This window comes from Schistocerca americana, chromosome 1, assembly GCF_021461395.2.
Source record: "Schistocerca americana isolate TAMUIC-IGC-003095 chromosome 1, iqSchAmer2.1, whole genome shotgun sequence".
Classification (NCBI taxonomy): Eukaryota; Metazoa; Arthropoda; class Insecta; order Orthoptera; family Acrididae; genus Schistocerca; species Schistocerca americana.
The window spans coordinates 249138652-249154014 of NC_060119.1; positions in this window are offsets into that span (position 1 = coordinate 249138652).

Genomic DNA, 15363 nt, shown 5'->3' on the forward strand with positions numbered 1-15363 from the left:
CAGAAGCAGTTCAGACAAGAAGAGAAAAGAAGCTTTTGAAATGTAGTCCTTTAGAAGAACGCTGGAGTTTACATGGGTACATTGAATAACTAATATTGAGGTACTGAATGAAATTGGAGAAAAAAGGAAATTTATGGCACAACTTGAAGAAAAGTAAATAGGATAGTTTGTAGGACACTTCCTGAGACATCACGGAATAGTGACGTTGGTAATAAAGGAAAATGAGTGGAGGAGTTGTGGGGGATAGAAACTGTAGGGGGAAACCTTGGCATGAATGCCGGCCGTTGAGGCCGAGCGGTTCTAGGCGCTTCAGTCTGGAACCGCGCTACCGCTACGGTCGCAGGTTCGAATCCTGCCTCGGGCATGGCTGCGTGTGATGGATGTCCTTCGGTTAGTTAGGTTTGAGTAGTTCTCAGTGTAAGAGGTATGCGCTGTATGTGCTGCCTGCAACAGGCAAGGCATAGGAGAGTCTCTGACCAGAGAGCAGTTATGCAGTTAATTGTTGCTTGTCGCTAGTCGGCATTAGTCTTGGGTAGCCTGTAGTAGTCCGCAGTATCTGCGTGAGTCGGCAGTAGTAGGCAGGAGTCTGCGCGTGTCGGCAGTCTGCTCTGGTCGGGACTCTGGAGGATGAGTATTATTGTAGATGGTAAAGAAGCAGCCTTGCGCATATCTAATAATGTATGTTAACTGTCATTCAATTTCTTTTAAAAATGGCCCAATAATAATTTTTATAATATAAAGTAATTTTTTTAAAAAAAGCATTCATTTCAGTTTAAAGATTTTACCCAATGCATGATTATTCCTTTCACGAATCACAAAGCATAGGCCAGCATTGCACGGAGCTGTGCCGAAAATTTTTATGTAAGAGCAGATATATTTGCAGTTTTTATTGAGGTAAGAATTTTTGCTTTTTTATTCAGGATACAGGGCCGTGGCGCAGCGCTGCTGTCGTCATAAAATTTACCAGGTTACTGAATTTTTTATTATTTTGGTGTTTAGGAATTTTTCTGTTTCGAACTTAACATTAAATGAGAAAAGAATTTTGAGGGTACATCAAATGTGAATGCATTTCTGCACAGAGATTATGAATGGGAACCAATTTCGTTCAGAGGTTACAATATTTAAAAATTCATTTAATTATTACTTTCGTGCGGAGGTTACACTTGGTTCATGGTTCATTTAAATTAATATTTTTGTGGGGAGGTTACACTTGGCGACATCCGGCCAGGATCGTATTTCTTTGTGCATCTTCTGAGAAGTAGTCATATCTCTTATTTACTTAAATGTAGGTTGCATCTGGTGCAACGCATTTACTAATTTGTCACTCTTGCTTTCACAGATCATCGGCAATTTGTTGCTCTTTGTTGTAATTGTGTTAGTTGCATTTTTGCATTGTCCTTGTTTCATTTGTGCTTAATTTTGATTTGTAAAAAATGCCGCGAAAAACTGTTAACAGTACATCGCGATGTGCAATGAGTGAAATAGCCGACTCGAATAATTTGACCGATAACATTTGCGACACTCAGTGTAATGATGACAATCCTCCATTTACAGACAATCAGTGCGTTTCGACCACTAGTAATGATTTTAATCCTAATGATGAGCAAACAAATTCAATTGTGTCCTTTGTTAATTTAACGACAATTGATGACGCGGGACGTTCTGTTACAATGAACGCTGCCCAGTTTAATACACCCGATTTGCAAAATTTGAATTGTGAACAGATAAATTTTTCTAACGAAAATGAACAGTGTACTCAAAGTACGACAGATTTATTTGATTCCGATTTAGTGACCAACAGTGCACATTCGATTGGCAAACCTTTTCAAGAATTACAGAATGACCAAATGGTTACAGAAAACGTGACAATTGTAGGTATGCCATCAAACAGCACAGAGAATAGAGTAGGTAATATTGGGTTGGATCAAATTATGGCACTATTGCTACAACAGAGTGAAAATTTCAAACAACTTAATGAAAATAATAAAAATCTCAAACAACAGCTTAATGAAAAACTAGACAACAATTACAAACAGTCCAATGATAAGCAAGACAGCAGTCACAAACAACTTAGTGAAAGTCTCAAACAACAAATTAATGAAATTAATGAAAAACAAGACAACCTTAATGAAAAACTAGATAACAATTCTAGACAGCTTAGTGAACAGATTACAGCCGTTGCCGCGCAATGTCATGATACTAAAGAATAATTATGTGAGGAAATTAAGGCTTGTGCTAGGAAAAGTAGTGAAGAAATTAGATCTGTTGCTCAAGAATTAAGGAATACGCAAGCAGCTACAACAGAATCACTTAGAGACGAAATTAGTGCAGTCGGTAAACAATGCTCTGAAAACGCAACACAGTTACACGACGAGTTTAAATTAATGTCAGAACTTTCGCGCACACTGGATGCAAAAGTAGACGCGAAATTCGACCAACAGAACAGTCAAATTGACGAACGTTTTAATCACCAACTACAAAACAGTGAAACGCGTTCCGTAAATTTATACAGGAACAGAATAAAGTAAAGCGACAAGTGATGGAAACAATTACTGCACAGAGACAGGAAGATAAACGTAAATTGTTTACGAAAGCAAAAACATACGTAGACAACAATATTGCTACAGTATCAGACGAAATTAATACTATCAAACAGTTGAACACCGAATTGCGTGATGAAATTTCCGATCTTAAATCAATAACAGATACACACACAGTAGACTTTCAGACAGTGTTGACAGACTTGAACAATTAGAACTAATACAGGATTCCGATGTCATCAAAGCAGACGTTAAAAAATTGAACGAAACCACACATAAAATACAAAAACAAATTAATGCTTGTGACACTAAAAACGATGATCAGGTAAATATACTGACTGAAAAATATGATGAATTGGCCAGTCGTATTGACGTTATTGAAAGTAATAATGACACCAAATCAGACGATACTTCACTGATTTCGTTTAATCAAACACCTGAATTCCAAAATTTACAGCAGACGATCAGTGAAATAGATTCGTCCAATAATACATTACGTAGAAAATTGTCATCTTTACAGCAAGAAGTGACAGAAATGAAAAATGTTTCAGTCAATAACACGTCACAGCATACGACACATTCCGAACATTTGTCACACTCACACAGCCAGTATAACTTAAGTAATTCACAGAGACTACGCGACTTAGAATCCAAAAAGACACAGACAAACAGATTTTTTTGCAATCCTGAACCTGTTCACACATTCAGAGACGATAACGTTGATTATAAGCAATTTTTATCCGTAAAAAAAATCTAAGGTATTTAAAAATGACAGAGCACAGGTACACGCTTTGGACTGGATATGATATTTGCTTTTGTACTTTCATCAGCTTGGCCTGTAATGCATAAACTAAAATTGGCATGGATACATCAATTTGCTTTTGAATTTTCACCGGCATTGCCTGTAACGCAGAAGCTAAAATTTATTTGCAGCGCGTAATAGACCTCAGGGGATTCATTATGCTTTAATGAATATGTGCCGTAGCGTGCACAGGGCCCCGAGCTGTAGTAGTGCTGTTTCATTTTTAGTTTTCTGCACTGCTGCCTTCTCTTCTACTATCCTTTATATCTATTAAAACAGCTCTTCAACTATCGATCTATCTATAATTATGAAAGAGTAAAGAAAACCCGATAAGACAAGTTTTACTGAAAGTGACATTTTTCATTAGACGCTCCAGAAATGACAACCACGATAACTTTAATAACAGACAAAAATTTAATCACCAGTATGTGTAAAATTATCAGCAATAGCAAACACATTTTGGTAACAATAGAGGTTTTTTCACCGCAATAGCAACAAAACCAGCCAGTTAGCATACCTAACCAACAATGTAATGTACAAGGTCAACCAAGCTTTAATGTTTCGCCGCCTACACGTATAGCATCAGCTCCAACAAATAGTAACGCACAGCAACAAGGAAATCAGCACGTACAGAAAACACACCATTTCAATTCCTATCGCAATGCACCGTATAGAAATGACTATCATGACAGACGTAGAAGTAATGAGCACAATTTTCAGCGTACGTTTAATAACAGTCGGTCTTATCAGCAGCAAAATCATCCGGAACAACATATTATCATGAATGAACCAGACAGTAGATATCATCCCGAACGTAATACTTCAGGACGAAATAACAGAACAGTTCAAATAGTGGAAATGCCACAGCATCCTCCTGAAAATAATAGCACATCAGATAGAATTTGACTAGATACAGTACGGGTTGCATCTTTCAGTAACGCAAGCAATACTTTTGACATGCAGAATCTTGTTCACGAGAATGTTATTTGAAACAAGCTTTGTTGAATGCACCACTTTTATCACATCCAGTTCTTACTAGAAATGTTTTCATTGCTACCGACAGTTCTAACACCGCTTTAGGCGTACACATTTTTCAGGAAATTGAAGAAGATGGCACAACAGTAATTAAAAACATAGCCTTTGCGAGTCGCATTCTGTCACCTGCTGAACGCAATTATTCTGTTACAGAACTTGAAACATTATGTGTTGTATGGGTATTTACGAGATTTCGGCATTTTATTTATGGAAGACATACGACCGTTTACACAGATCATAGAGCGATACAGTTTTTACTTTCGGATAAATTTACACACGACAGATTAAGTAGATGGAAACTTTATTTGCAGGAATTTAATTTTACAATTGTTCACATTCCCGGTACACAAAATATTGTAGCAGACGCACTATCCCGTTCTCTCGGCAACGATCAGCAAGACATCGCAACCAACTTCTGCAAAGCAAATTTCAGCGTCATGTACATTCAACAAGTTGCATTTGAGAATTTCATTTCGTCGTCATTACAAGACATAGCACAAGAGCAGAGTAAAGACAACGTATGGAAAGAAATTAAACACCTTTGGCAAGATAGGAATAATGTTACCATTAGAAACCATTACACTGTACCAATAACATTCTGTTTCGCCGCTCTCACGCTGACAGCAACAATTGGTTATTATGCATTCCTGACGAACTTGTTAACAAATTAATCTGGTATACTCATTTAAGTTACGCACATTACGGAGCCAGAAAATGTTTTCTTATACTGAGACAGAACTGTTATTTTACCAACATGGAGAAACGTATTCGACGAGTTTTAGCGTCATGTAAAATCTGCCAGAAAGCTAAGTCAGATACGACGTCACATATTCCTCCATTACATCTCATTGTACCTGTTAAATTGAGACACATGGCCGCTATAGACATTTTTGGTCCGATTCCCAGAACTAATAGAGGTGTTTGCTACATCTTTGTCACTGTTGAACTCACTTCAAAATTTGTTACCTTCACTCTGTTACGCAAAGCTACTGCTGAAAACTGTTTCGAAAGCATTTGTAACACATTTTCTATTTCATGTAGGGCATGTATTGAAAGTAATTTCCGACAATGGATCTGTTATGTCCTAGCCAGTAATGCCACCCGAGCCCGCTGCCAAAAGATTGGCAACATCAAAGTCCGGACGCCATCTGCATAAGCAGCGCCAGCGAGACAGGAAATCGCCGCAAGTCTGCGCGCGCCACCGCTGGCTTCTGGGGTCTTAAGCGCTGGAGTCGCGAGCGCTAGGACAGTTCTGTATTCGCCGCTCAGTTGTATACTCGCCACCGAATTGTGTACTTGCTAGTCAGTCGTGTGTTCATCGCAGCAGAGTTGTTGTTTGTCGTCAGCCGACGCTGACCTAGCCGCTCCGACTCGAACTATACAGATTTCTGTAGACACGGAGTTCACTACTGTGTTGCTGTATCTTCGTTAATAAAGATAAGTACCGACTTTTATTTAATCAGAGTGTTTGGGTTTTCATCTTCCTGTTCACTGTTCCAGCGGACCGGTCGGCCCGCTACTAAAAGTGTGGCGGTGACTTCGTAAGCCGTTTCTACAGCGAATTGCTTGTCGCTACGAACACCGCCACAAAACTGGCGACGAGGGCTTCCGAACTCGTGTGCAGGGCTGGTTCAACTTGTTTCTGGTTATACTGATTATAGCGATAAAATTTTGGGGGCTGGTTTAATTTGTGTTCACTATGTCTGCCGAATTACAACAGTTGATCTTGTTACAGAGTCAGCAAATACAAAGTCTGGTGGAAGCAATCGCCAAACAAGCGGCTAATCCTCCAACACAAAAGGAACAAGCACAGGCAGCACCACCATTGCGTGCTTTTGATGCATCACGAGAAGAATGGCGAGAATATTTCGCGCAGTTGCAGGCGCACATGACAGTCTACAAAATCACAGGTACTGAGCGGCAGCTTTATTTAATTTCCACTGCAGGCGTGGAAGTCTATCGACTACTTTGTAAGTTGTTCCCGGAATCCCAGCCAGAAGCTTTAGACTATGACGTTGTTGTTAACAAGCTTGCTGAGTATTTCGAGTCGCGAGTTCATGTGGGAGCAGCCAGATTCAAGTTCTTCAGATTAAAGAAACTGCCACATCAATCTAATAAACAGTGGTTAACAGATTTACGGGGCCTCACCCGTCAGTGCCGATTTAATTGTGTGTGTGGAGCTTCCTACAGTGATGTAATGTTACGAGACGCTATTACTCAAAACATTGCAGATTCTCGTATTCGTGCTGCTATCTTAAAGTTGCCTGACCCGTCATTAGAGACTGTGATGAACGTCATTGAAGCCCAAGATACTTTTGACTATGCTGAGTGTGAGTTAGATCAGCCATGTATTTCTCAAATTGCCTGTGCTAAGCAAGTTATGTCACGCCCGCGGCCCCACCGGCAGAGTCAGACTGTAAACACTAGCCGGCCGCGTCATGTTAAACACATTCGTCAGCCGCGTGTGCAAAATGATAGAGTTAAGTCTTGCCCTAAGTGTGTTCTTACTCATCCTCGTGAACGTTGCCCGTTGAGAAACGCGGTTTGTCACTTTTGTCAAAGGAAAGGACACATCCAGACTGTTTGTTTGCGTAAACGCAAGAACAATTCTAGTGCTGCCCAGCCCATGGATATTCATGTTCTTCAAAGCCAGCCCGCCCAGAAGGTCGCGTTTAAAGACTCTTCCACGGTTCGTGTGGGTAATAAACTTGTTCGCAATAAGCCACCCACCCAGCCCTCTGCTATGCGACCCAAGCGTAATTCAAACGCTGTAAAAAGTAATGTACAGACTGCAAGTGAAGCGGGAGTTGTTGTTCCACCCGCCCAACCCACGAGTTGTCGTAAGCAGCGAACACGCGCTAAACGCGCTGATTTTGTGTCTTCCGCCTCCACTGCACCGACCCAGAGACAGTGTAATAAACTATTTGTGAAGCTACGCATCCAGGATAAGACCTTCAATTTTCAATTAGACACTGGTGCGTCTGTGACTCTCATAAATAGTGCTACGTATGCGGCTATCGGCCGCCCTAAACTTTCAGCGGCAAAACATTCTTTGGCTACTTATAGTGGAGAACAAATTCCTGTGTTACGTGTATGTAGCGTGCCAGCCACATTCCGTGGCAATACAAAAACGGTTTCATTCACAGTGCTCCGCGCTACAGACAGTGTAAACATTTTCGGATTAGACTGTTTTGACTTGTTTGGCCTGTCTATCCAAGACAATGTGTTGCAAATTAATTCTGTTGTTGTTCCTCAAGACAGCATAACCGATTTGTGTAAACGATACAGTGACATATTTAAAGACGAACTAGGTTGTGCTGCGAACTTTGCCGCTCATATTACGTTAAAAGATAATGCTCAGCCTCGATTTTTTCGTGCTCGTCCAGTGCCTCACGCCCTCCGGGCACCTGTAGCAGATGAACTTCGTCGTTGGCAAAACAACGGTGTTATTCAACCCGTTTCAGCGAGCCAGTGGGCTTCTCCCTTAGTTATTATAAAGAAACCGTCTGGCAAGTTACGTTTGTGTGCTGATTTTAAGTCGACAGTTAATCCTCAGACTGTCATTGATTTTTTTCCTTTGCCTAGACCGGACGAGCTGATGGATAAGTTAGGGGAAGCTCGTTTCTTTTCCAAAATTGATCTCCGTGAAGCATATTCGCAATTGCCCCTCGACGAGCAATCACAACAGTATTTTGTCATAAACACGTCGTTGGGGTTGTTCCGTTTTCTGCGTTTGCCTTTTGGTTGTGCGTCAGCTCCAGCTGTTTTTCAGCGTTTTTTTGTCACAACTTCTGGCTAATGTGCCATCGTGTTGCAACTATTTAGACGATATTGTTGTGTCCGGTCGGACGCCTGCTGAACATTTCCGTAATTTGGAGTTTTGTTTACAGTGTTACCTCAGGCAGGCCCACGTTGCAACATCGATAAATGTTCATTTCACCTTACGGAGTTGGAGTATCTGGGACATGTTATTAATGCTCAAGGCATTCATCCCTCCCAGTCACATTTAGCAGCTATTCGTGATTTGCCCGCCCCTCGCAATCTGCATGAATTGCAAGCAGTTCTTGGCAATTTGACATATTATATTAGGTTTATACCTAATGCATCACAGATTGCTGCACCGTTGCATCGTCTCCGCCGTAAGAATGTTCCGTTTGTGTGGTCAGCTGATTGCCGATCAGCCTTTCAGCAGCTTAAAGAGGCTTTATTGAATGATCGTTGTCTGGTCCATTACGACCCTAACAAGCCTCTGGTGTTAGCTTGTGATGCCTCTTCTTTCGGCCTCGGTGCTGTGTTGTCTCACCGAGTCGGTAACACCGAACGTCCTATTGCGTTCGCATCTAAATTGCTAAACAAAGCTCAGTGTAATTATAGCCAATTGGAAAAGGAAGCGTTGGCTATTGTGTTCGGTGTCACAAAATTCCATCACTACCTCTATGGTAGACCATTCTATTTCGTAACAGATCACAAGCCCCTGACGTCACTGTTTCATCCGTCTAAACCAGTTCCTCAGCGGACAGCTCAGAGACTACAACGTTGGGCTCTTTTGTTATCACAATACCAGTATGAGATACTGTATCGCCCTACAGCTCAGCATGCAAACGCTGACGCGCTTTCTAGATTGCCGATTGCTGCGGATGATGTCTTCGATTCCTCTGACGACTCTTGCCATCAGATTGACGCCGATGAGCATCAATCCCTCCGGGATTTTCCGATTGATTATCGTCAGGTGGCACGTGAGACAGCTACGGATCCTCATCTGAGTTTACTATTACGTTTTGTTCAACGTGGTTGGCCGTCCAAGGCAAAGGACATATCGGATCCTGTGGTTCGTCGCTATTATCCGCAACGTCATCTGTTGTCTGTTTCGCACGGAGTTTTGCTGTTACGCACCGAGAATGACCAGCTTCGTGTAGTGGTTCCCCAAGTGCTCCAATCCAAGGTCCTCGACTTGTTGCATCAAGGTCATTGGAGAGGGGTCCGCACCAAGCAGCTTGCCCGCCGTCATTGTAGATGGATCGGCATTGATAAGCAGATTACGCAGATGTCTACAGATTGTTCGACGTGTGCCGAACACCAAGCTGCTCCGCCTCAACGCTATTTTGAGTGGGCACGCCCTGCCGGTCCCTGGCAGCGAGTACATATTGATTTCGCTGGTCCATATTGGCATTCTCGTTGGCTCATCGTGATAGATGCATTTAGTAATTTTCCGTTTGTTGTGCCCATGCAGTCTACAACGTCTGCACAAACTATACAGGCGTTGACTTCAATTTTTTGTATTGAGGGTCTCCCAGAAGTTTTAGTGTCTGACAATGGTCCACAGTTTACCTCTGCTGAATTTGAAAGTTTTTGTTCTGCCAATGGCATTCGCCATGTTCTTACTCCGCCGTTCCACCCTCAATCGAATGGTGCAGCGGAACGTTTTGTACGCACATTCAAGGATCATATGGACCGCCTTCGTGCTACGCACTCTCGTCAGCAGGCCCTCATCACGTTCCTGTCGTCGTACCGGACCACGCCACGCGACGGCCCTTTGCCTGCGGAGCTTCTCCACGGCCGTCGTCATCGCACCCTACTACGGTTGTTGCACCCCCCGGATCGACCCGCCGCTTCTGAGCATCGCACGCGTTTTCAGCGCAACGACGCCGTTTTTTTCAGAGTTTATCACGGTCGCCGTCGTTGGGAACGTGGTACCGTGATAAGTGCCGAGGGTCGCGGTTTTTATACTGTTCAAGGTGCTACTGGGGTGCACAGGAGGCATCAGAACCAGTTGCGCCGCGCTGGCCGCCCGGATTCTGCCGCTCGTTCTTTGTCCACAGATTTGGTCCGCGGCGGGTTCCAGCCGCGCCTTCCGACTTCGCTGCCGCCCCCAGGGCAGCAGCAGCAGCCGTCGCCGCTACCACGCCGACAGCCCGTCCCGTTGATGCCTCCCGCGCAGCTTCATCCGGGAGCGCCCCAGGTGGTCGCTCCGGCGCCTGCGGTCCCTCTTCAGTCGCCACCGCCTTCGGAGCTGATGGACGTCGACCCCTCAGCCGGGCCGCCTTCCCAAGCGGTGGCTGTGCAGCCTGTCCTGCACCCGTTTTCCTTGGGCACCCCCAAGGAGTCTGACACCGCAGCGCCTTGTCCGGCGCCCACTTAGCAGCCGTCGACGCAGCGTCAGGAGACGCTGCCTCTCTTCGTGGATCCCGACGCCCCGTCGCGTCCAGTACCAGAAGCTGCGCCCGTGGTCACAGGCGTGCACCCTGACCTCGGTTTTCAGTCGGTGTTTCCCGAGGCCCCGCGCGGCCAATGCTGGGGTGCGGACCGGGGACTGCCGCCGACAACAGTCTCCGCCCCGGTCTCTTCTGCTACGCCTGCGGCCAGACCCCTCCCCCGCCGTCGACGCTCGCCACGTCATTACTCAACGACGGTGCGGCGATTTGGGGGGGGGGAGGAGTGTTATGCCCTAGCCAGTAATGCCACCCGAGCCCGCTGCCAAAAGGTTGGCAGCATCAAAGTCCGGACGCCGTCCGCATAAGCAGCGCCAGCGAGACAGGAAATCGCCGCAAGTCTGCGCGCGCCACCGCTGGCTTCTGGGTTCTTAAGCGCTGGAGTCGCGAGCGCTAGGACAGTTCTGTATTCGCCGCTCAGTTGTATACTCGCCACCGAATTGTGTACTTGCTAGTCAGTCGTGTGTTCATCGCAGCAGAGTTGTTGTTTGTCGTCAGCCGACGCTGACCTAGCCGCTCCGACTCGAACTAGACAGATTTCTGTAGACACGGAGTTCACTACTGTGTTGCTGTATCTTCGTTAATAAAGATAAGTACCGACTTTTATTTAATCAGAGTGTTTGGGTTTTCATCTTCCTGTTCACTGTTCCAGTGGACCGGTCGGCCCGCTACTAAAAGTGTGGCGGTGACTTCGTAAGCCGTTTCTACAGCGAATTGCTTGTCGCTACGAACACCGCCACAGAAGGATCACAGTTTCGATCTGCTATATGGAGACGTATGTTACGAGCTAGAAACATTTCTCCGATCTATATACCCAGGTGCCATGCTTCTTCGAACCCTTGTGAACGATTAATGAAAGAAATTGGTAAACTGTGCAGAATATACTGCCATAAAAAACATACTGATTGGGACACACACATACTCTCATTCCAGGATGTAATTAATTCCATACCAAAGGAATCTACTATGCTATCTCCGACTGTTATACTGAAAAATGTTGAACCACCTAACAAAATTAAAGAATTAATAACCTTTCCTACATCTCGTCGACTACGACACCATGAAATAATTGACATTGCGCTGAACAACATCAAACGTGCCGCAGAGCGTCGGAGAAGACAGCAAAAACAGGTTTGTACACGCCGTGACTGTCACATTGGACAGAAGATATTAGTACGCACACATTATTTATCTAATAGAGGAAAAAGTAGATGTAGTAAATTTGAGCTTCTATACGCAGGTCCATATCGAATTCGCAGCATTCCTCACCCCAATGAAGTACACGTCGAAACTCTGAGAACCAGAAAAACCAAAGGGAATCAACATATCTCCAACATCAAACCCTTTATTGAATGAACATACTTTATGATCTATCACACTGTAATGCCATTTCCTGATTTTTTTATCACCACTTATGCAATTGTATTCACATGAACACTTACTGATGATTATCGTATTTTTTTCTTGGCAAGTGCCCGGCAAGGTAAGGTTAGCAGGTCGCTTTTTTTTGTCGTTACACATCAGACTCTGCACATTTTTCATTTTTCATGTATGTATGATTGTCTTCCTGTTTTGTTTGTATGCACTATGAAATATTTAAGATGTAACAAATACCAGTTGATTTTGACATTTTGCCTTATGATATCTGAACATCGTGACTATTTAACATTTTTTTTGCTGCCACATTGATACTGTGTAAATTTTTTTGCACCTGCACACTGTCTATATTTTTGACATATTACGTTTTCTGTCATGCTATGCTGTATGCTCAATTATATCACTATAAACCAGTTTTTATTTAATGGGTATATGATTTAAATGCAGGACATTAATCATTGTTTATCAGTTTCAGAAAGAAATAACGTGTAAAAGAAATAAATTAAACAGAAATGGGAATTTCACCTTCGCAATGAACGAAAGAAGATACAATACCTCGTCACGAAGAGTAAATGGATCAGAATTAATAAGCATTAACAAGAATATACTATACACGTCGTATGATAGCAGTCTTAACTAATTTTTTCTTTCAGAATACGAGGCAATTGATGCAGGCTGTCAGACAGAACTACACATCTTAGTTTTAGTGATGAAATATGCTAGAAATAAGGAACTCTATACTATGAATAGTTGTATGATGAAGTGTCTTTTTTGCAGATGATAATGAATGGTGATGAATAATGATGAAGAATTTAGTGATATGGATAATGAAGTTTTTCTTTGCAGGCGATGATAGTAATGATAATGAAGTTTTTCTTTGCAGATGAGGATAATGTTGAAGTTTATGTATTTATGCTATGTAGTTAAGTATTTATTGCAGTTCGTCTTGACAGTATGTCTTATGTCGCATGGTATGATGACTGAAGGTTTTGGAAAGGACAGCTAGAGAACATATATATTTAATACACATTTCATTATCTGTTAATTCGAAGTTCACTACTTTTCAGCATAATATGCGTTTCTTCTTTCAGCTTAATAATCCATTTTGTATTTTTTGCAGGAGAAATTATTCACGAAATTAATATGCTATCAGCAGTTGGTCATTAAACCTGTGTCATTCATGAATGTGATCACATATACTCTATTTGTTTCATAACCTTGCTACAGCTGACTCATGACGAATGACGTTACACATCTTTATTTGCAGCAATAAGTCAAAAGCAAATATTGTTATGCCCCAGCAATTAATTATCGATCCCAACGCAATGCATTGCTAGCACAAAAAAAATGTATTACCAGTCCCAAATAATGCTAATAATTTAAAAGAGTTATGAGTAACACTGAATGATGTTTTCTAATCACAGACTTTGAGTAATAGTTACAGAGTGTTACATTTTTAAATATGTCATATGTCACTTGAATGATGAGTTCTGAGTAACAGTGAATGATATTTTGTAATAATGCATGCTTGCTCTACACTTTTTAACTCCTGTTTTGAAGGATGACTTCAGATGATTTGTAACTGGCCAATGAGTGCCAATAATTGTTTTTAAATATGTCATATGTCACTTGAATGATGAAAAATGTTTTGTAATATTCAATACTTGCTGACCAATGAATGCCACTGTTTCTTATATTTTTAATTTGTATTATGTCACTTTAATGCTGTATATATGAATACCAGTAGCCTGATGCTACACTCATTAGCTCCTGTTTTGAATGATGACTTCTGATGGTTTGTAACTGGTCAATGAGTGCCAATGTTCTCTGTAAACAGATGACTTATGAACATTATTCTGTAATACTTCATACATGGTACAGAAATGTTCAGTAACTGGGCGATGAGTGCCACGAATTACTCAAATCAGTTGATAGACTAGTGTAATTATCAGTGATGACTGGCATAAGACTTAATGTCCTTCACCTTCTGACCTAATTACCAGAAATTACTACAATATCCGTTTGTCCCGTCTATCCTCATGATCATGGAGCACTATATTTGGTTTTTGCACTAATTCTACGTTGGTGTACCTTACAAGAACGTGGTGTTGACACGACATGCTGTCCACCACCTTGAGCAATGGAGATGTTATTATGGTCCCACTGTTTCGTGTACCTAATGTACTACCAAAATGATAACATGGAATATTAATACGACATTTCAGTGTCTTGGCTACACTGATTAATACTTCAGGGAAAAGAACTTCAGATTGTCTCACTTGGTGTTGTGCTTCTGTAGAAAGATATGGACTTTCAGTGCAGCTGCGTGCAACCTAATGTGCTACAACCATAATGCAATCCTTCCCTTTCCAATCCTAGTTCTTGCAAAATAGTAAAAAAAAAACTACAGTGCGTGTGCACTTTATGTCATTTTAATATGATTTGTACTCATTGCGTATACATTTTGTGATTTCCTGATATGTTCTGTACTACAGTGCGTGTGCACTTTTGTCATTTGTTAATATGATTTGTACTTATTGCCTATACATTTTGTGATTTCCTGATATGTTCTGTACTACAGTGCGTGTGCACTTTATGTCATTTGTTAATATGATTTATACTCATTACGTATACATTTTGTCATTGCTTGATATGTTCTGTACTCAGTGCATGTGCACTATATTTTATTTCATGTTCTACACTTATATATATGTGTATATTCTGTGATTGTAAACTTAGTTAATTAAGAAAAATTTGTTGCTCATGGTAAGTCCAACTGACTCACCATCGCTGCCAAATTTTTGCCCCCCCCCCCCCCCCCTCCTAGTGGAGGGTTATGTAAGAGGTACGCGCTATATGTGCTGCCTGCAACAGGCAAGGCATAGGAGAGTCTCTGACCAGAGAGCAGTATGTAGTTAGTTGTTGCTTGTCGCTAGTCGGCATTAGTCTTGGGTAGCCTGTAGTAGTCCGCAGTAGTCTGCGTGAGTAGGCAGTAGTAGGCAGGAGTCTGCGCGTGTCGGCAGTCTGCTCTGGTCGGGACTCTGGAGGATGAGTATTATTGTAGAAGGTAAAGAAGCAGCCTTGCGCATATCTAATAATGTATGTTAACTGTCATTCAATTTCTTTTAAAAAATTCCCCAATAATAATTTTTATAATATAAAGTAATTTTTTTTAAAAAAAAGCATTCATTTCAATTTAAAGATTTCACCCAATGCATGATTATTCCTTTCACGAATTACAAAGCATAGGCCAGCATTGCACGAAGCTGTGCCGAAATTTTTTTAGTTAAGAGCAGATATATTCGCAGTTTTTATTGAGGTAAGAATTTTTGCTTTTTTTATTCAGAGTACAGGGCCGTGGCGCAGCGCTGCTGTCGTCATAAAATTTACCAGGTTACTG